This window comes from Protopterus annectens, chromosome 11.part0, assembly GCF_019279795.1.
Source record: "Protopterus annectens isolate FY-2018-M chromosome 11.part0, PAN1.0, whole genome shotgun sequence".
Classification (NCBI taxonomy): domain Eukaryota; kingdom Metazoa; phylum Chordata; order Ceratodontiformes; family Protopteridae; genus Protopterus; species Protopterus annectens.
The window spans coordinates 1,247,274,475-1,247,296,072 of NC_056745.1; the positions used below are offsets into that span (position 1 = coordinate 1,247,274,475).

General features: G+C 39.5%; 1 protein-coding gene across 1 annotated transcript in view; it reads right to left on the bottom strand.

Moving 5' to 3' along the window:
• Window positions 1-21,598, bottom strand: part of LOC122815810 (guanylate-binding protein 1-like) — an 869,945-nt gene that overhangs the window by 815,840 nt on the left and 32,507 nt on the right. The window lies entirely within an intron of this gene.

Consider the following 21,598-nt stretch of genomic DNA (forward strand, 5'->3'; position numbering starts at 1 on the left):
GTCAGGAGCAGTACCCAGATCCCTTTGTCAACATTATACTGTTTAAATACCCTTTCAAATACATGACTAAAACTATCAAAATAATTATACTCTGTAAATTATGGAAGAAATTTACTGACCTTTATTGCTTCTGGGGTTTGTTTATTCCCTTACCCATTGCCTCCATTACCCTGCAGAAGACTCAGCATCTCCCTCTTATGTTGGCACTGTCTCTCATCTTCTTTGGCCTCTGAACACTGCAGTCTCTTTTTGAGTACCAAATACAGCAGTCTCTCTTCTGATTCTAATTCCACCTGCTTCTCTAGTCATTTGGCCACCAATGCAAGTCTCTTTAACTCCAAATGGATATTTAAGTCCTCTGAGAAAAAGGTGAACTGTCCTGTTTCTGAAGACTGCACATCCCCATCACCAGACTGGTTGACTTCTGGATTGCTGGTCCATGCTGCAACTGTTGCCAAGGCTGAAATTATTTCCTCTTTAGACAGTTGGCATGCACCAGTCCTTGGCTTCTCACACCTTGGCCAAGTGGTTCTTTGTCAACTTGCTATAATCCTCTGCTGACATCCTTGCCTGCTTTCCCCAACTGAACTAGACTAACATAAATAATTAAAGCTGTTGTGAAAATGAAACTCTCTATGTTTACTTGTGGCTGCTGAGAGTACACACACGTTCACTGACAACTGCCCACCAGCTACTGAAGCTCCATTAATATCCCACCACTCCCACCAATATGTACCAGGCCCCTACTCAAGGCAAGTAATCTAGGAGACTCAATCCACACCACTGACTCCGGTGAGGGAAGGTCACTAACAGCAAAGATGGATTTACACAGTATTTTCAGATGCGGCTCTCTGCACCAAGCACAATTTCCCTTAAGATCACATAGGGAGCATGCTCCATACCTGAGGCTGCACTCTCTTTCTCTCTCTAGGTCCTCACAAAACACCACACTGACCACTTTGGAGCATTGTGTGCCTGTTCCCAGTAGCTGACACACACTTGTATATTTGAGTTTCACACACACACACACACACACACACACACACACACACACACACACACACACACACACACACACACAAACCTGGCAAATGCTGGCATAGATTTAATAGCTGTGCCCCTTTCTGCCCAGACTCTGAGGTAATCCCACTGCCACCAGTCAGCTACCCTAAGGCTCTGACAAAGGCTACCCAATTATACTATGTAAAATTAATACCAATATGAATGATAGGGTGTTACCAAAGCAGCAAGGCTTTCAGGAATGGCTACAATGTCACTAAAACAAGCACAAAATGTTAAAAGTATGCTCTAAAGGACCAGCAACATTGAAAGGTATTAAAATGATAAACAGAAAACAGGAGAATAGTGAATGCAGTAAACAACAGAGTTTCAACCACAGAGATATAAAAAAATGCAGTTGGGTAGTTTCTCACAGATGCAGAAAACAATACTAAACTATTCTCACTGAATGCCCCTGACTGACTAAAGAATTGCTGTTCCCTGACTACTTACTAAAGCAAGGCAAGCTGATGTGTGCTGAGTGTCTTACCACAGCAAAGGCCAAATTATGACTGTCTTTGTGTGGATGTGTGAGATATATCTGTCAGAAATCTTTTCAGTCAGTTTATAAAGTGCTGCTGCGAGAGTTCCAAAGAAACCAGATGCTGGTTAGAGGATAACATCACCTCTGGTCACCTGACTCTGGTACAATACACACAGAGAGCTTTGCTAAGATCTGTGGCAGCATCTTGAAAGCTATAACACAATTTCAAACTTTCCATCCTTCCAGGGTTCTCTGATAAACATACACATTTGATAAGTTACAAAAATACAATCTAATATACATGCATAAATTCTTTCTGTCCAGCAGGAGCTACGTTGATGCATTTTTAACACATGTAACTTTACAAACATATCTTTAACTCAAACATCTGTACAAATCAGTGTGATAGTCAAATAACATAAAATTCTTTACAAGAAGAAATCAGCAACATATTGCGATAGGTAAAATGTTGATGAGTCAGTGATTATAACCTTATTCTGTAGCTGCACAGTATAAACCTTATCTGAGTATAGTAAGTGGCAGTTATAACCCATTGCAATAATGTGCATTTTTTATAAAGTCACAATAATGTGCATTTGGTATAAACTCTTAAGGCAAAGCAACTTTGTGTCTGTGTATATACAACTGGTGGAAGCTCTGTGGGAGTAAAGGCCTGTAACCTATGCCCCTTACGTATTTGATGCCAACAGTATGGATTTACACTTCTTAGTCCATATGCACCTGACATCCCAAAACTGACATATTTAAGTATTATGTAAAGTTGGTATAATGAAAAACAAAACACAAAAATTCTAAATGCTATCATTTTATTTGTCTGCTTCAAATGGAAATGAATCAACTGCTAAAAATGCTCATCATAGTTTACAAATGGTTTGATCATAGGAGTGTAACCACTAACTTCACATTTGTACACAACTAGCATGCTGCTTCTCCTCCCAAAATAACTATCCTTTGTTCAGTGATATATGTCCTTGCTATCTAATTAACGATGCAACACATATAGTCAAATTCTTAGAGTAGAACTATACCTCTCAACTTGTTAGTCCAAGAAATCTGGACAAAACCTAAAATGATAGGAAGACAAAGGCCCAAAATAGAGAAAGATTTTAAATATTGTTTTTATAAACTTACAAAGTTGCTAGAATAACAGGATTTGTGTTAGCATACATTTTTGAAAGATAGGAAGTCGGAAACTGAAATGTATATCATTATTTAGTGACTTTAATCATCAATTTTTTTTACCAAAAATACAAATTTTATCGAGAACAGACTAAAAATATGTGCAAAAATCTGGGCATTTTGCAAAAATCTGGACATTTGAAAGGTATAGTTAGAACCCTTCAATTTAGATAGCAAGTAATCAAACAAGTATATGGACAATATATACAATATACAAACTACGGACAAACATCATTTGCTGGATAACTTGTAGTTTATTTAATTATATATATATATATATGTCTGAATGTGCATAAAGAATGGGTAGTTACCATTTTTGAACTGGTCAAAATGTTGAACTCTCATTGCACAGCAGGGACTGCATGCTCTAGCCCTGGCTGTCTACACTGAAACGTACATAGGCCTGTACATTTCTATAATGTCTTTCTTAGTGTAGAGTATGGCACTATTACTATCAGCTCACTTTTATTGATTAGTGAACAGCTGATACACTTATGGATGCCCACTGCATATTATTGCAGGTGAAAAGCTACAATGGACAATGACTAATGTAAACATTATATAAACAATACTGATCAGTATCTGAACAAACCAGTTTCTCACAGGTATAATGTTTCTCCCAAGAATGCACAAATTATGAAGCTAGTAAAATGACATCAGCTGCTTCACCTTATGCCTATGGGCAATAGGCAACCCATGCAATTTCAAAACGGCAAAAAAAGTTTGAAGCAGAATGATCACTTCAAGACTGCTCATGTGAAACAGAGCTTCTCCTGCAGACAGCAGGTGCTGCTATACATCAGTGATTTCATTGGTCAGAATTTTTTCAGTGATAGCTTGACTGTTATCTCTAAAACTTGATTTTCTTCCTGCAACCCTGCCCCAAGAATTTGTATAGCATTGCTTGTTCTACATTTCTCTCCAAGTATCTCAGGCCACAAGTGTGACGTTTTAGATATGTAGCACCACTACACAGACAAGCTAACACAAATTACACTTTTCAGCTGTAATATTCCTTGCCTGTTTCTTGTCTTTCTACATCAATGTTTAAATAGAATAAACAGTGAGTCAGTAAGGGGGAAATATCACCACCCTTTCAAGCAATATCACAAATACTATTATTAGAGTGAGTGGTATTTTTGAAAGGATTTGAAATTAAATTATATTCAGCCTGATAAACTTCATAGCTGTCTTTACAGGTTTCAATAGGCCCAGGTGTAACTACAAATTCCTGTTTAGAAACAGCACTGCTGGTGTGTAATTAGTGGCTACTTGACCTATGTTTCAATATGCAAAAAGGAATCTGTCTTATACTGGAATAGTATACCATGGTACATCATGTCTGCCTCTGTAGTGCAGGGATTTAGCATTCCAAACACTGAAAAAGCCAGGGAAGGAGAGGGGAAAAGTGAAGGGCTGAGGCTCATTTGCCTCTTCCAGGGGAAGGTGGGGTCTTTCAGATCCAGAGACACATTAAGTGCTGTTAACTCCCTGACAGAAACACCACTCATGCATCGGGGAGTAGATCAGGGCTGTTTGGAGAGAATGTACCTTGTTGAAATGAGAAGACAGCCTCTGTCATCATTTCATTGTGCATTCTTCCCCTATGCCTTGCTGAGTATACGTGTTAGGGAGGGGAAATTAAGCAAGAAACCTTGATGGACCTTCCTGGTCAACCTTCACCCCATTTATGGGAATAAATTGACTGAATGGCCATGGAGAGGGGCTAATGATCAACAAAAGTTGAAAACAGTGCAAAAACAGTAAAAAATAACTATCATGGTACATGTTTTTAATAGATTTCTTGAACATTTGAACAAATATGTGTGCTAACCCATTTCTGACTAGATTTTAAGGAGCAGATGTGAAGTGTTTGACACTATTTTGCAAAAGTTTTGGCCTCTTCTGGGGAAAATAGAAGTTTTTTTCCATCTGTATAAATCTGTTATGATTGATCATTTCTTGCAAACACTTTCTCTTTACAGTGAAATAATCATGTTAAAGTTGATTCATTCTATGCAAACAAGTTCTGGCCACCTGAAATGTACATCTGTGACAATTAACAATGCAGAGTGTTTGTGGTCCTACAAACTCAGTGTGGATTGATTGCAAAAATTAGCATTCCCAAAGGTGCATGCCACAGTACATTTTGAAATGTGATGGTCCAGTCAACCTTTGGCTAAATCCTCAGTTTGCTTGCCTAAACCTGACAATTATACAAAACTGCGACCAAAGAACATTAGTTTGACATTTCCCCTGTGCTTTTCTTGTATAGCTTTCAACAGTCTGGTGTGTAATTTGGAATTCACATACTGAGTCTACACAACAGAGTTCAGTATATCATAGTCAGATAGTAGCCGATTCAAAACTTTAATGGTAGAGTGAATGGAATGATGATCTGGATTCAAGTCAATACCATAGGTAGGGTGGAATGAAGGTGTAGCTGCCTCAGCTGCAAGCTGTTAGAGGTACCTGACTGGTATCTCAAAAGACATGTCAATTGAGTATGAGTACAATAACTGCATTCATTAAAGGAGTTATGGTTGATATTTGTAATTAGAACAAGGGCTAAGCTATAGCTACAGAAGGACCTTTTGTTTTCCTTTTTTTCTTTTTTCCCTTTGTTTTTTTTTTCTTAACTTTTGTGAGGGCACAACGCTCAGGGGATTGCCAAAGTTGCCGAAGGCACTGATTGACCTAACTATGGCTCTGGTTCTAGTCTTATTTGAAGCATGTACTTCTTTAGAGCTGTGCTTCAGGACTTGACCAACAGAGGAAGTCAATAAAGGCTACAAGGTCATTTTTTACCATGTGTGCATCATGCTGAGATGAGCACATGGTAGCAATGAAATTTATATTCAGTAAGCACCGCAAAGAGGCACGCATCCCTGCACAAACAAGGAAAACACCATGGCATGCTAATTACATCATAAGCAGCTGAACTGCATGCTAGTTAACCAATCCAACATGGCTTAGCTATCCAACAAGCTATAAAACATCCATGTAGACTCCATGCTTGTTTTTCCTACAGATTTTAAAACTTTTGGAATACAGACATGGAAAGGAGTCTATATGGACAGAATGTTAGGGGTTGCTGCTTCTTTAATTCATTTGTATATGCTACAGGCTGACGCCAATGCTGCTACTGCTGCCAACTGGCCTAGGCCAAAAAGAAGAAGAGTTTTCAGGCCCTGTTTAACTTTTCAAAATCTACATGATGTGGAAAGTTTGGAGCACTACAGGGTGGACAGGGACACACTACAAAACTCTGTGACCTCTGCTGTCCTCATCTCAGAGCCAGGGCCAACCAAGGTGAACCCATTCTAATGGAGACAAAGGTATGTGTAGCCCATAGAATCTTAGCTACAGGTACCTTTCAGAGATTAACAGAGGACATGCTGGGGGTGTCACAGGCATCAACATCCAGGATCCTTCACCAATTCCTGAATGATATGCTCCAACATGCCAGTGACCACATATGTTGTCCCGGTAGTTCTGAAGAGAGGGTCAGAAATATGCAGGAGTTCTACCATGTAGAACACTACCCTGAAGTGCTAGGTTCCATAGACTGCACACATGTAGAAATTAGACTTTAAGGCACCATCCGGGGAACAGGGTAGGCTCTACATTAACAGAAACGGCTACTCCTCTATCGACTGCCAAGTCATGTGTAATGCCAAGGGAATAATCTTGAATGTGTGTGCTGGCAACCCTGGCAGTTACCACAACTAACATATCTGGCACACCTTCCAACCGTACCAGATGTTTGCTGGGGGGGGATATCCAACTGGGGCATTTACTTGGGGATGTAGGCTATGCCTTGGAACCATAACTGATAGCACCCATCAGAAATGTGCACACACCCATGGAAGAATGCCATAATATGGCACACGCTCAAACAAGAAATATCATAGAGCAGGTGTCTGAGCTGCTGAAGTCACATTTTCAGTGCATTGGTACATCTGTGGGAGTCCTGCAGTACAATCTATGGACATGTAAGCTAGTAAAAGGTGGGATATCTGTACATAACTTACCTTAACATGTGACAGCAGAGACTTACTTGACTTACATGTGTCCATTACTAAGTAGTATACCTCAGGCATCAAAGATTCTCACAGTCATATCTCTCAAAAGTACTGATGATCACTGCATGTCCTCAGTGTAGCACCATATGTTTGTACTGGAAAATGATTAAGGAGTGAAGTTAGAAAGTAATGATACACATTGCAATTTTTAACTTCACATCCTGCACAAGATTATTCAGTATAAAGATGGGAAATTTTGATGCTACCAGCTGTCTAACTTTCCAAGGCCAATATAAGTCAAAGATGCAATTACCAGTTCAACACCACAAATGCAGATATACTAAGCACTAAGTTAGCTATACACCCTGAGCATCGGACACAAAGTTTTTTATATCCCTGAATCCAAAAGATAGAAAACAGGGATATGGCACAGTTATCATTACTTGCACAGCGAGTTGTGTTGGGGGGGGGGGGGTCCGTATGGTCCTCTAAGTGAAATTGGTGTGTGAGTGTCTGCATGAACACAGCCAAACATGTGTGGGCTCTATGTCTTGGTATGTTGGACAGGTGTGAGCCTGCATGGTAGAGGTGGCAGTTCATTGTTGTCATCTCCAATCATGAGAACTGGCTCTGCCAGGAGTTGCACTGGCATGTCCATGCCCATGGTCAGATGCAGTGCTGTTACCTGAATGTGATTGATGTCTACTGGATGAGCTCCCTTCACAGGGATGCCCAGGACCACAACCCCATGGCCTACCATGTCTGGATCTGGACAGCAGACACACTGATGGAGCAGTGAAAGTACTGCCACTATGGGAGCATGATTGGGCATGGCCACATTGGCTGAAAGTAAATGATGTGGCTGACCTACACCCATGAGGATGCCCTTCCCCTCCTAGCAGATGTTCCATCACAGACATTGCTCATTCCAATGTGTCATTCATCTGATCCAATGAATTGGCAACATGATGGAGGCAGTCACACATGTCAGATTGTTCCACGTCCACATTCCTGAGCATTTGTCTGGAGCACCTATGGGAATATGCCTGTGCCTCCACGATGGCCCTAAACATACATTGAATGGCACAGGAAGAGACACGTGTACCAGGTGTATGTGGGACAGCAGACCCCCTCCAAGCACCCCTATCAACCCTCCTGCATGACAACATGCCCAAACTTTGGCTACAGACAAACTCAACAGACACTGAAGCCACAGTAACCATACATCCTTAATCAATGGCCTCACCTTCCACCTGTCCAATATCTGTGGTTTCAGTAAAAGGGGTAGATGTAGGCCTACTGGCTGTGATCAGTGGAACTGCAGGGAATGGCTGGATGTCAACCTCATTGTCATGTTCAACCTCTGCACCCCCTGACTGTGCCTCAGTTTGGCCACCATCATCATCAGATTATGCTGATACACTGACATTAGGTGGAAGAGTGCCCACACTTTCACTGTCATGATCACCTGTGATGAAAATCAAGAAACACAAGACAATATTGATACCTACACTACTGTATTCCAATATATGCTAACAAACTAACAGTGGTGCCACTATTACACACACTACAGCAATACACACAACAGGCCTGACATCATCAACACACATTATAAAATATTTCTTTCAATTACTCATCAGTACTGGCACAAAACTGTGTGGCTTACCATCTGCAGATGAGAGTCTCCTCTGTAAGCTGGGTGGGCTTGGAAGAGGGCAAGAGGTTAGGGCAACATCATCACAATTAAAAGTACACAGGTGGTGGTAATACGTTTAGCCCTTTATGTGTCCATTAACTATACTGTCAACAAGGATGTGGCTGTCAACTCAAAGCTAAGCTAATAACTGTACCAAACTTTACTCCCCCCCTCATAAAAAATGCATGTGACACAGAAGTAATGTATTGATTTAAATTGTTTTACCATACAACAGTATGCAAAGTTTCAAATAGCAAAGCCTACCTGGAAACTCGTCCTGGGGTGTGCTTGCCATCTTTGATGCTCCCACATCCAGGACATGCTGTACTGCACTCTTCTGTAAATAGTCTGGATCCCTGATACTGGCCAGAAGCTCTTCATTCGGTGTTCATGGAGATTCCCTAGCAGGCCTTCCCCCAGTACCCATATGGGCATGGCCCATTGCAGCTGCTCTCCTCTGTGTAGATATGATCATGTCAGTGGCCTTGTAGTGCACCTACCCGTATGTTTTGCAGTGGCCACCCACAGCATTCAGATCAACATCTGTTGCCAAATGTGCATCCTATGTGCCATATCTCCCTGTCCCCTTTCCATCAGAAAGGCATCATGTTGTCTAAAGGCATCAGCAATTACCTGGTTCTCGGCATTGGTGAAGGGAGTCTCTGAGGATTGACACACCTGGGTGGTATACACCTAGGTGTTCTACAAGACAAGAGAAGGATAGTACACATAAGAATCACATAACTAAACAATACTTGTTTCCAGATAAAATAGAAAAGGTAGCCAGTCAGTATTACCCCTGTAGAAAAATACAACAGTCTACAGATGTGAAATACAAACAATAGACAGGACTCAAAGAAACTTTATTGTCATTTGGACCACACAAGTGCAGCTTAAACAAAATTACAAATGTTAGCTCATGAGAGAAATGCAGTGCAATTTATGTAGATACAGCAGTATCAAAGAATAACATAAGAAAGAAAATAACATGTATGACATGCAAGAAGTAATTCACATTACATAAACACATTCAATACCCATTATCCAGTGACAAATAATAAATAAATACCCACCACCAAACCCCTTACACTGTTAAGATATAGAATAAATAGAGACTAGTGAATAGCAGCTGTTTAGTTACCATATTGCACTTGTTAACCTTAGCTGTGACTCAGTATAGCCATCATATTACACAATAGTAATGCTGGTGGTAATTGCTCTGAACAGCATGATTAGATAAAAAAAGAGGCTTCAATGTATCATGCATTATGGCTGGTGTCTGTATTAATACGTCTCACAGCTGTAGGATACAAACTGTTCCTGAATCTGGTAGTCCTACAGCAGAGGCTGTGGTACCTCCTTCCAGATGCAAGTATGTAAGTAAGTAAGGATGCAAAACAAGGAGAGTAACAAGAGCAACATATCCTTGTTTGTGCCATAACACTGACTCACCCCCCCACCCAGAAAGGAACAGTCTATCTTTGTGCCATACAAGTAACTTACCTCTAACCCCCCCCCAAGGAACATGAAAAATACACATTTTGCTTATAAACCATCTTTGAAATGATAAACATTGTATCAAAAGAACTGTCCCTGAAACATTTGTACATATTTATCACAACACATTCCATTTTCATATATTTGCAGTCATGTATACCTCTGAAATGGTTTAGCAAACATGCCCATGCCATCAGTGCACTTCTAAGTAATTCATACAGATAACAGTATAAAATCCTTTGCTTCAGAATTTTCTTAAATACATTTCAACATGTGCAGTATGTAGCTGACCAAATGGAAGCATACCTTCTGAAATTCAGTACTCGTCTGTGCAGATATATCCCAAATTAATAGCATATATTCAGTCTTAAAATAAAACAAAACTACCCAAAAAGGTATAAACTAATAAAACACTACACACAAAGTTGAAAAAATGGATAGAATTGCACTCAAGCAGGTTTAATACTCAGCTTCACAAACTAAGTGCTTTTACCATCCACAAATGGCTTCTTCAGATATAATAGGAGCCATCAAACAAAATGCATTTATACAAAAATCAACTGCTCAACCACCAATCATTTCCCTACACTGAATACAGTACATCCTTTTAAAGCAAAATACATACAAAATCACATCATGCTGATATATCAATACTGACAAAATACATATATATACATTAGTAATACTGAACACATAAAACTAATATATATATATATATATATATATATATATATATATATATATATATATATATATATATATATATATATATATATATATATATACGGTAGGCGCCACGGTGGTGCAGTGGTTAGCATTGTGGCTGGGGTGCCTTGAAGAAGAAGAAGATATATATATATATATATAAAAACATTAAAATATATATTGATGTTTATATATATAAAATGTCATAAATAAATCAATTTAAACTTTACAAGCTCTTTGTTTCAAGACTGGCATAATGGATATATGGTAATTTAAACCTGAACCAAAACTAAAAAAAACAGTTCCAGTAGAACACTGGAGTAGTGCTGAAAGTTGATCACACCAATGTGTAGTATAAAATAGTTTATTGAGCGCGCTTTTGTCTTTAAAAACAAGACTTCATCAGAAAACAGTTACAATTCAAAAATACAATACTTATATACCCATGAGCTAATGAATAATTAATTAGCAATTAATCACTATTTCTCCCTACCATACTTTAAAACAGTATATAAATATTTTATGGTTACAAATGTATTTTAAAACCTACAAATTGATAAGAAAATAATTAAAAGTACAGTGAAATATAATTTAATATACTCTTATGAACTAACAATCACGTGAATTAATAATAGTTGAGTATAACTTTTTTCAAAAAAAGACCTTTTAAAGCTTAAATGAATTGTATTTCAACACAGGCATAATACTACATGCTTCATTGATACCTGGGGGGGGGGGTGGAATTCAGTCTTAGCTGCCACTTTAGCTCTTCCCTGTCTAACCTATTTTTCCAATCAAAGCCCCTGATGTCATACGAAGGTTCTCCAGTATACCAATATGGAAAGTTTTACATGAACCGTTAGCCTTTAAATGCCTATAGAGAGCATTATTGTCATCCTCATGTCTAATGGCATAAAGGTGCTCATAGATTCTTCTCTGCAAAGCCCTTTCAGTTTTGCCAACATAAAACTGTTGGCAACTCTGACAAATAGAAATGTAAACCAGTTGCTTGGTGCCACATGAACCTCTTTTCAAAAACACCTTTCTCTTAGGGGAACCAATTTCCACCCATTCAACCCCTAAAATGTGTGGACAGTATGCACAGGAACCACAACTCCTAGTCCCTCTTAGTGTGTTGTTTGTTTTTATAGGGTGCTCCAATAGAAACTTAAGGTTGTTGTTGGTTTTAAACGCAAAATGAGGTTTTTTACCTACAAAATCCATAAGACCATCCTCACCCTTGAACATTACCCAATTTCTCTTCACTATCTGTTGAATGTCCTTACTAAGTAGTCCATATGTCAGAACCATAGATTGACTGTAGTTTTTGTCCTCAGAATAATCAACAGGGTTTGCCAAAACCTCAAGGGGTTTACCCAATAAGGGTACAAATTTCTTTCCCCATTCATTCAAGACCTCTTCACAAACCGAATATAACAAGGAGGTTGGGTAACCCCTATCAATAAAGACGTTAACTAGGGTGGCTATCTCACTCTTACATATCTCTGTACTAGAGCACATTCTTGCTACCCTCACCATCTGACCTTTCACAATGTTTTTCTTAGTGTGACCTGGATGACAACTGTTGTACTCCAAATAATCATTTGAAAACGTAGGTTTTCTATATATAGTGGATGCAAAATACCCCATAGTCCTAACAAAGGAGATAGTTAAGTCCAGATAATTTATAGACTTGTTATTTTGCGTAACAGTAAATTTAAAGTAATCACAAACAGCATTGATGTAATCAAAATATTCTTTTATAGTTTCATCCCCTCTCCATAGGATAAAAATGTCATCCAAAAAACGGAGGTAGGTCCACAATTGGCCTAAGTATTTGCTGTTGAATATATATAATTTCTCGCAGGAATACATGACAAGGTTGGCAAAAAGGGGTTCGCAACTTATCCCCATAGCCACCCCTTTTGTCTTTTTGTAAAACTCACCCTCGAATATAAAAAAAATATTTTTTAAAATAATTTCCATGAGGACCATTACAAAATTCATTAAGGTGTTACTTAGATTACAAACATCCAATAGAGCTTCATAGAAAAGCTTTAAACCCTCACAATGGGGAATAGAGGTGAACAAGTCTATGACATCAGTAGTAGAAAAGACATTCATCTTATGGTAATGTTCACTTTTTATCTTACCCAGGAAGTCCCATGAGTTATGCAATATATAATCGATGTTCCTTTAATTCTCTCGAACCATCCTTTCTACAAATATTCCCAAAGGGTAGGTTATACTGTTCTCAGAACTAATGATCAAATGATATGGGGGGGGTCAGCAACATTTTTGTGGATTTTAGGAATACCAAACATAATTGTGGTTCTAGGGTGGTCATTACGGAAAAATTGGGAAATTTCTTCATTAATTACACCCTTTAATAATGAATCTTCCAAGCATAACTGAATTTTCTTATGAGCTACATTGATTTCATTTATGGATGAGACCTCATATTTATCATCATCCTGTAGCATACTATAAATTTTGTTGGTGTAATCCATTTTCTCCACAATTGCCATACCGCCCCCCTTGTCAGGTTTCATAAACCTCAGATATAGATTACCACGAAGTTCCTTTAGAAGGTGGTTCTCATCGTACGTAAGGTTGTACTGCTTATATTTGGAATTATAAAAGGTTCCATAAATCTCCTGTGTACATACTTTATCAAATGTTGAAATAATAGGATGTGGAGGGGGATTATAACAACTTTTCCATTTGAAATTTAGAGGTTTAGGTGTTCAGGAAGTATCCTTGAATAAATATTTTAAATTTAACTTCCTAGTATGTAGTTTGAAATCTGTAATAATCTGGGAGATATCCCCCTTACAATTAGGTACAAACTTAATACCTTTCTTTAGTAAAGAAAAATAGCCTTTGTTGATTTCTAAACCTGCATAATTAAATATATTAAACCCCTTGTAACTCAATAATACCCCATCAAAGGAGGTAATAATTTCTTCCTCTGGAACTTCTTGGTCACTCAATAATGACTGTCCTTTCTCCATTTCTGATAACGGGCCCTTCACCCCCTCCCTTGTTTCCCCCTTGTTGTTCTAAAAAATGCTTCCCTTTTAGTGCATTGTACTTGTTCTATAACCATTCAGATTTCCTAACCACAATTCAACATGCGGATGTCATTAACTTTCAGCACTACTCGAGTGTTCTACTGGAACTGTTTTTTTAGTTTTGGTTCATGTTTTACAGTTCCTGTTTGTGTGATTTTTAAGTCATTTTTACTCTTGTGGAACAGATACGAGTCGTGACAACGTTTTGGTTGGTAAAGTATTTCAAGAACTGGTGTGCCCATCCCTGCTGATTAGGATGGTGGATTCTATTGAAAATTGCCCATCTCCTTTTTTTAAGGAAAGCAATGACATCCAGATGTTGAATTGTGGTGCGAATGAGACTACAACTTTGGTGCAGCTAACTAACATGGCAACAAGTATAAGTGTAGGACTGCAATGCATGTGTTCCTGGGTTTAAATACAACATATTCCATGCACTTTTACTGCTGTTCCACTTCCCATTATAGTCACTTGACATAGTGTAGCTTAAATTAATGATATGTATGAGGGCTGAGGCACTAGTATTGTGTAATTTATGTGTTTATTTATCTATCTATTATCATATTTATTCTGAAATGTATGATTGTAGGTATACTGTCTAGTATATTCCTGTAAGTATATTTCTGCTATCTGCCATGGCCTTCACATATGTCTAGCACACATGCACAACTGCCTGTACATCCAATAACCTTGAAATTGCTTTGCATGCCACTGTTGCTTTCTGCTTACCATCACGCAAATACAATGCTCAGAGATATGTACGGCCGAACACTATGTCTGCACAATGTTAAGTGGAGCACAACATTTTCAAACAGTGTGCACACTTCCAGTAGATGCAATAAATGAAAACTGGCAGAAAAACGTCCATCTCCATTGTTCTTGATCAGTGGTAGACATAGCAGGCATTTCTGGAGAGGATATCAGATTTAAGGCACAGAGGTGGCATGTCCATGAGTCCAAGATTTTTGTTGGACTCCTACTTAAATACCACAGTGCCAGGCTTCTGCAGGGGAATTATTCTAGCTCACAGTATAAGTCAGAAGCTTGGGATAGTTTGGACCAGGCCATAACCAGTGCCACCATTATCCTGCTCACTGGTGACCAATGTAGGCATCACTATAATGACCTATGGTGGTAGAAGAGGGATACCCTCGATGCTTGGATTGAGGAATTTAGGACTGTGGACATCCCAAAACTGCACAAGTATCTACTACAGAGAGTACTTGTAAGACTAAAAAGCTGAATATAGGCAAGACTGGCATTCATAATGGTATTCTGTTCTATTCTGTTTTTTCCACAGCTGCCATGGACCGGGAGGTCAATGTAAGAACCCATGGAGATAGACTAGCGAGGATGAGGGCAGCATGTATTATGTGTGCAGTGGAACAGTAGTGTTACTGTAGTGCTAAAAGTTAAAGATAGCTTTTTTGGTATTTTATAGAGTTGTTCCAAATTGAGCATGCATATCTTAACTGTAAAAGCAAGTCTGTATGCATTAGTCTGTAGTACAAACCAATACTAGACTTTAGTTGGAGATTGTGGGTTCAAAGACCACACTTTCCAACTATACAATACTGTTAATTCTTCAATTATGTGTAACTTAAAGGTTTAAAGTAAAAGCTCTATACCAGTGGCACACATGCCCTGCTGTAAACTGTAATCTATCTAACTGGAACACACATATGTGCGATATATGTATATGTCAAGGATGTCAAGGAGTACCTGCTGCAGTCTGTAGTATAGTGTACATCTGTTAGGCACTGGTAGTCTTAAATGTAAAAGTTCTCTGTTTGAAGGTGGTAGTCTTAAATGCATTGCATGTCACATATGAAGCCACTAATCTTATCTCTTTTTTTTCTCTCATCCCAACCCTTATCTTTCTTTTTTATTTTATTGTTATTTTATTTTATTTTCATTTATTTTGTTTATTTTTGTTATATTTTATTACATGTCATCAAAATGTGTCCATGTCCATGTGAACCGCATCACTAAATGCTCCACAGCACAGTGGGGTATGTCTGCCCCATAGGATCCACCTGCCCCCCCTCCACCAGCACCATTGCCCAGCATGCCTGTGAGTCAACCTGCCAGCACCACCTCTGCTGCCCCTGCACTACTTGCCCCTTCAGATAGTCCTGTCCCAGAGGCTGGTCCTGTGGTAGCCTATGAGAGTAGTAGCTGTGATTTTTTCACATGCACCAAGATGCCAAGGATGCTATGTAGGGTTGTGTGCAGCACTGTTGGTGCACACCTATGCTGGCTGGACAGGTTGCTCTCCCTCATTTTGTACAGCAGTAGGAAGAGGAGGAGGAGGAGACTTCAAGTACTCCAGCCAGTGGCAGAGTGAGGTGACAGTGATGATAGTCAAGTGGGTGAGGACTCTATTCTCATTGTCATCCAGCTTGACAGCCATGAGTTCTGAATTTCCCTACTCACCCAACCTTTTGGGTCCATCACAGCCCCTGGCTCTTGCCTTGTTTGTCTTGTCTGACTGCAATTGCTTCCTTGCCTATCCAACTTACCTGACCCAGACAAACCTATGTCCCTTCCTCAATAGTCCTCTCTCTCTCTCTCTCAAAAAAAAGGGGGGGGACCTGTCCCTCAAAACAAATCATCCCATACACAGCTCTCCATTTTGCACATGTGTCTTTTTGACACACTTGATTTGGTCCAATTTGCTATACAACATGATTGTGTTATGGTCACCCTTCCCTTTTGAGGTGACAGGACAACTTCAGTTAACATTATGAACATATGTTCACTTTACACTGTTAAAGGAATGAATAGCTATGTTTTTTCCTCAGGTGCAATGGACCAGGAGGTCAATGTAAGAACCCATGGAGCTAGACTGGCGAGGATGAGGGAAGCATGTATTATGTGTGCAGTAGAACAGTAGTGTTATTATAGCACTAAAAGTTAAAGAAAGCTTTTTTTTGGTATTTTATAGAGTTGTATCAAATTGAGCTTGCATATCTTAACTGTAAAAGCAAGTTGTTTTTTTCCTCCCTCCCTCCTGACATTCCTGCCCTGCTTTCCCTTTGTTCTTCCCCCTGCTTGTTCCCCATTTCACCTCTGTCTTATCTTCCCCATTACTTTTCTTTAATGCATTGCACAGTGGTGTGCATCACTTACCAACATGCAACAACAGTAATACAAAAGTAGTGAAAAGTATTAGATACTGCTGTTTCAAATCCAGTACCATTTGGCTCCAAAAAGGAATGCATCACTGCAGTAACACATGCCACTACAGAGTCCAATGAGTAGTACGTATATTCCAGAGACTCAATACCGACTGTCAGATTTTGTTCTAACCCCTGCTTTTTCCCCTTTTCACCACTTTCTTATGTACCCCATTTTAACACCTTTAATCTAGTCAAATTATAGAATCATCTATAACACACATACGTTCCTGGAAAAGCTATGGATCCCTTCACTTTTTCGACTCCATATTTGTGCAAAGGTGCACATTGCACACCAAACGTGAGCTGTGGCAAATGGTTGCAGTTACCCCTGAACAATTCCAGTTAACACTGCTGCCCTATGTCAACATACAGCAACACAACATGTATACACAATGCATGTCATTGCATTGTCACTCTGTAACCAAAAGTATTTTAAAGTATTAGATACCCAATACCATCTGCCCCCCCCAAAAAAAAGAATGCATCAATGCATTAACAAGTGCTGCCACAGAGTCAGTTAAGGAGCAGGTGTATTTCATTGACTCAATACTAACTGTCAGGTTCCACACTGCTTAGCTACACACAAGTATGTGTATCTCACATGCATATGCACTTTGCTAACTGTCGTGCAAACCCGCTGCTCGTCGGCCTAAGGAAATGTATATATTATGCTGTATTACTGCTGTTTACAGTCCATTTCATGTGTATGACATTAAATTTCATGTGAAAGCATTACAAACTGCTCTTATCTAACAGTGTGTCACATATTTACAAAACATGCATGTGTTTGCAACCCCTCATGCACTGCAACCCTGGGGTCTCAGTACTTTTACACACACACACACAATATATATATATATATATATATATATATATATATATATATATATATATATATATATATATATATATCAACCACACTACAAACTGTAATATCAAATGTGTGCTATGCAATGCACATTCTGGCAACATGCAGTACTACAACTACTGATCCATATGTCTAAAAAGCCATATCTGCATGATTAGTGCAAGAATCAGTATTGACCATATCCACAGGGACATAGATGACCTTCAACACACTTAAGCCTACCCATTTTGGTTTTTTCAAGAGTAAATCTTGCTTATTGACCCTTGTGGACTTCTTGGATACTGACCCCAAAGACCTGGAATACCAGAAGGATCTCTGCTGGGGCCCTCAAATGTGTGGAAAATACTTCCCTCAAGCACAGGCAACAGTAGATGACATGTGGTTTACCAGGTTTGCAGATGACTGTTAACTGGATGCACTCATATAGAGTCCCCCAATGATAGTAAAATATTACAGAAAAGACTGATACAGACTAATGATTGGTGCCAAACTTACGGACTGACCCTTAAAGCATACAATGACTCATTGTCCCCTCTCTCAGTGGGGTACCCCTATTGAGTATGATGTACATAGCACCTCCCTAAGCTCAAACACAGTGTTGTGAGACTTGGAAATATATGTTGATAGCAATATACACTTTCATCACTATGATCCCATAGTGGTGATGCACGCAATCTGCATTACACAGTTTGTTAAGTTTTTCTGCATAGATGCCTAGTTTGAGCATTTTCTGGCTTGTTAAACTTGATTTCTGCATTAGTAGCTGTATTTAGAGCACAACCAAAAGTTGTTTACTGAATTTCCTGTTTGCACTTAATTTTAAATCGTTTTTTTCTCAAAACTTGCATATTTTCTGTCCTTGACCTAGCACTCTTGTGTGGGGTCATTTACTGCACTGTTATAACTTGATATTACCTGTGAACCTCTGCTATCTCTGAAAAAACAAAAACAAAAAAAAAAATCATGCTTTTTTCCCACTTTTCTGAGATTTAAAAAAGTTCAGTTACAGGCTTGCTGTTTCCTGAACTGTTTGTACGTTTCTGTGAGGCCATTTTTGCTTGGGCTAAAGGAAAGTCTCTCTGTTGATCAGTGGCAGTGAATAACATTGAGCAGCCTTCCCTGTCCCCCGTAGGAGTGGTTACTGACTTGAAACTGTAGTTTTATTGTTCGTTTTGGGTCTATTCCTGCTTCTTTCCAGCCCCTGCTATCAAGCAAGCCTTAACATGCTTTAGATGAAGCCGGAGTTGCCACTAGAGCAGCATTGGTTTAACAAGGTTAAACTTTTTCTGGCTCCATAAAGTCTGTTCTTCAATATTTCCCTTAGAACTGCTCTGTTAGGAACCTAAACAGTTTACACCTTCACTAAAAAGCACAGCACTTGTTCCTAATTGCTTTTTCTTCTAAAAAGCTCAGCTTGTCTTAAAAGCATATCCCTTGTCTTATAAGCATTTTCTTTGCAGGTCAAGCACTCCTATATTATACAAATCCCTCACTTGCAAAACCCCCAGGAGTGCCCACTTCCCTGCTAAGCCCTCTACTTTTCTGTCTCATACCAACTCATAATTCTTTCTAGCATGTCGAAGGGTCAGATGCTGGCGTCCTCTCCTGCCCAGTTGGTGAATAATTCTGAGGCAATGTTACAATTGCCTCATGTACACGGACAACCCTCTCCTCCTCCCACATAACACTAACACTTGAGAGATGCACCTATTTAGCCAAACTGGAGGCTGAGCTCTCTCAACTCAGGACTGGCAAGACCAGGCAGGAGGAGAAGGCAACTACACACACCACAATACAAGTCTCACATAACTCAACCACACCACTGAATCAAACACATAAACACACTAAGACATACTCGAGGCTCTGAGTAAAAATTTACCTAAACAGCAAAGGCCTCCAAAGCAGACACCCAAGCAACTGCAAACTCAAGACACCACACAAACAACACATAAAAACAAAATCAGTGTGCAAAGCAGTCACTGCCCTTAAGGCCAAATACAACACCAAACATACTTGTCATAGGTGACTCCATAGTCAGACACACTGACGTCCCACTCATCAGGCTGAACAAGGAGAAGGTCTAGAATCCGCCACATAACACAAACACTCAGGTCACTCCACGGCAAGTACAAGTATGACACAGTCATTGTCCATGCTGGTGTGAACAACCTGAGACGTACCTCCTTGGACTACATGAAAAGAGACATAGAGGAGCTCTCTGATTATGTAGCCCAGGCAGGTATGACCCTGACCCTGAGCAGTATCCTTCCTTCACCACGAATTATGCCACAGTATAGTGACAAGATGATCAGCTTTAACAATTGGCTTAATTTCTGGTGTCATTCAAAGGGGATCCAGTGTCTGTCTGCTTGGGAATTACATGCTTGACAAGCCACGGCTTGCACCTGTCACCCCTGGGATTCCAGATATTGGCTAAGGCTCTTGCCACCCCCATAGTGCCTTTTTAGGCAAGGCTCAAATTCTAAACCTACCACCCTAGAAAACAAAAATGGGAAGAAACTAAGGGTAATGCTGCTCAATTTTTTTTACTTAAATTTTTTTTATTTAATATAGAAGTGTTCACTCAACATTTCAGTAACAGCTTTTTACAGTAGTGCACGAAGCATCAGCACTTTAAAACGTACTCAATTGGTTTGTATTTGCTATGAACCAATTAAGGTTTTTTAATTGTCTGTACTATTTAAATTTGAGCACATCCGTTTCACAATTTGTCTTGATAAAGCCTGATATTTATCAGGCGTCCTACTGTGTTGTTTAAGAGAGAATTCGTATTATTCGTATTAAAATAAAGTGGTGGATTATTTGGCTGCTTCTATTGTCATGGTTTGTACCTGTTCTTGGTTTCTTTGTGCTTTTGGTCTAATGCTGCTCAATGCCAGAAGTCTAAATCTCAAAATGCACGCACTCGAGGCCCTTCTCAGTATGAGAACATCGATGTCTGTGCTGTGACTGAAACCTGGTTCAAGGCTCCTGAGAGCACCCCGGCACTATCAGGTTTTACCTCATATCATGCATTCCGGCCCCAAAACCCGGACCATACCACAAAAGGAGGGGGTGTATCCATATCCATCAAGGATACCCACACCTCCAGGTTGGTGGCTCATCGGAAACCATCCAGGTGCAATTAACCATAGGCAAAACTGCTCTACAATTTGTAGCATGCTACAGGCCACCCTCTCAAACTCAGGAAACCCACACAGCCTTCTGGAAGACACTGGAGGGTATAAATGTATCACCAAACACCATCATATTGGGTGACTTCAACTACCCAAATATAGACTGGGAACATTACTCAAGCCCCAACTTTCTAGCCCAAAGGTTCCTGGAGTTCATAAATTCAAATGCCATGGAACAACTAGTCACCGTCCCCATAAGAGGAGAAAATATACTAGATCTCATCATCACAAACATGGGGACAAAATGCTCCACAAGTATATCTCTTTGGTGAGATCAGATCATAAACTAATCTCACTAGAAATCCACATCCACAGAACTTCTCTAAAGCAAACTTCACACTACTCAAGACAGGTGTGGTATCCTTCAAGGCCCCCGAGCCAATGGAAACCACAACCCAATCTGCAGAAGCCCTTACAAATGCCTTCTATGAACACCTTCAGGACTGCATGGATCAGGCAATCCCAAATAAAACCAAGACTCTTTCTACCAAGGGCAAACGTCCAGTCTGGTGGACCCCAGTCATAAACAAACTTTACAATAAGAGGAGAAAGCTATTACATGATAGAGCAAAATCCCAAAAAGGGGAAGGCATCTTTGATCAGTACTAGCA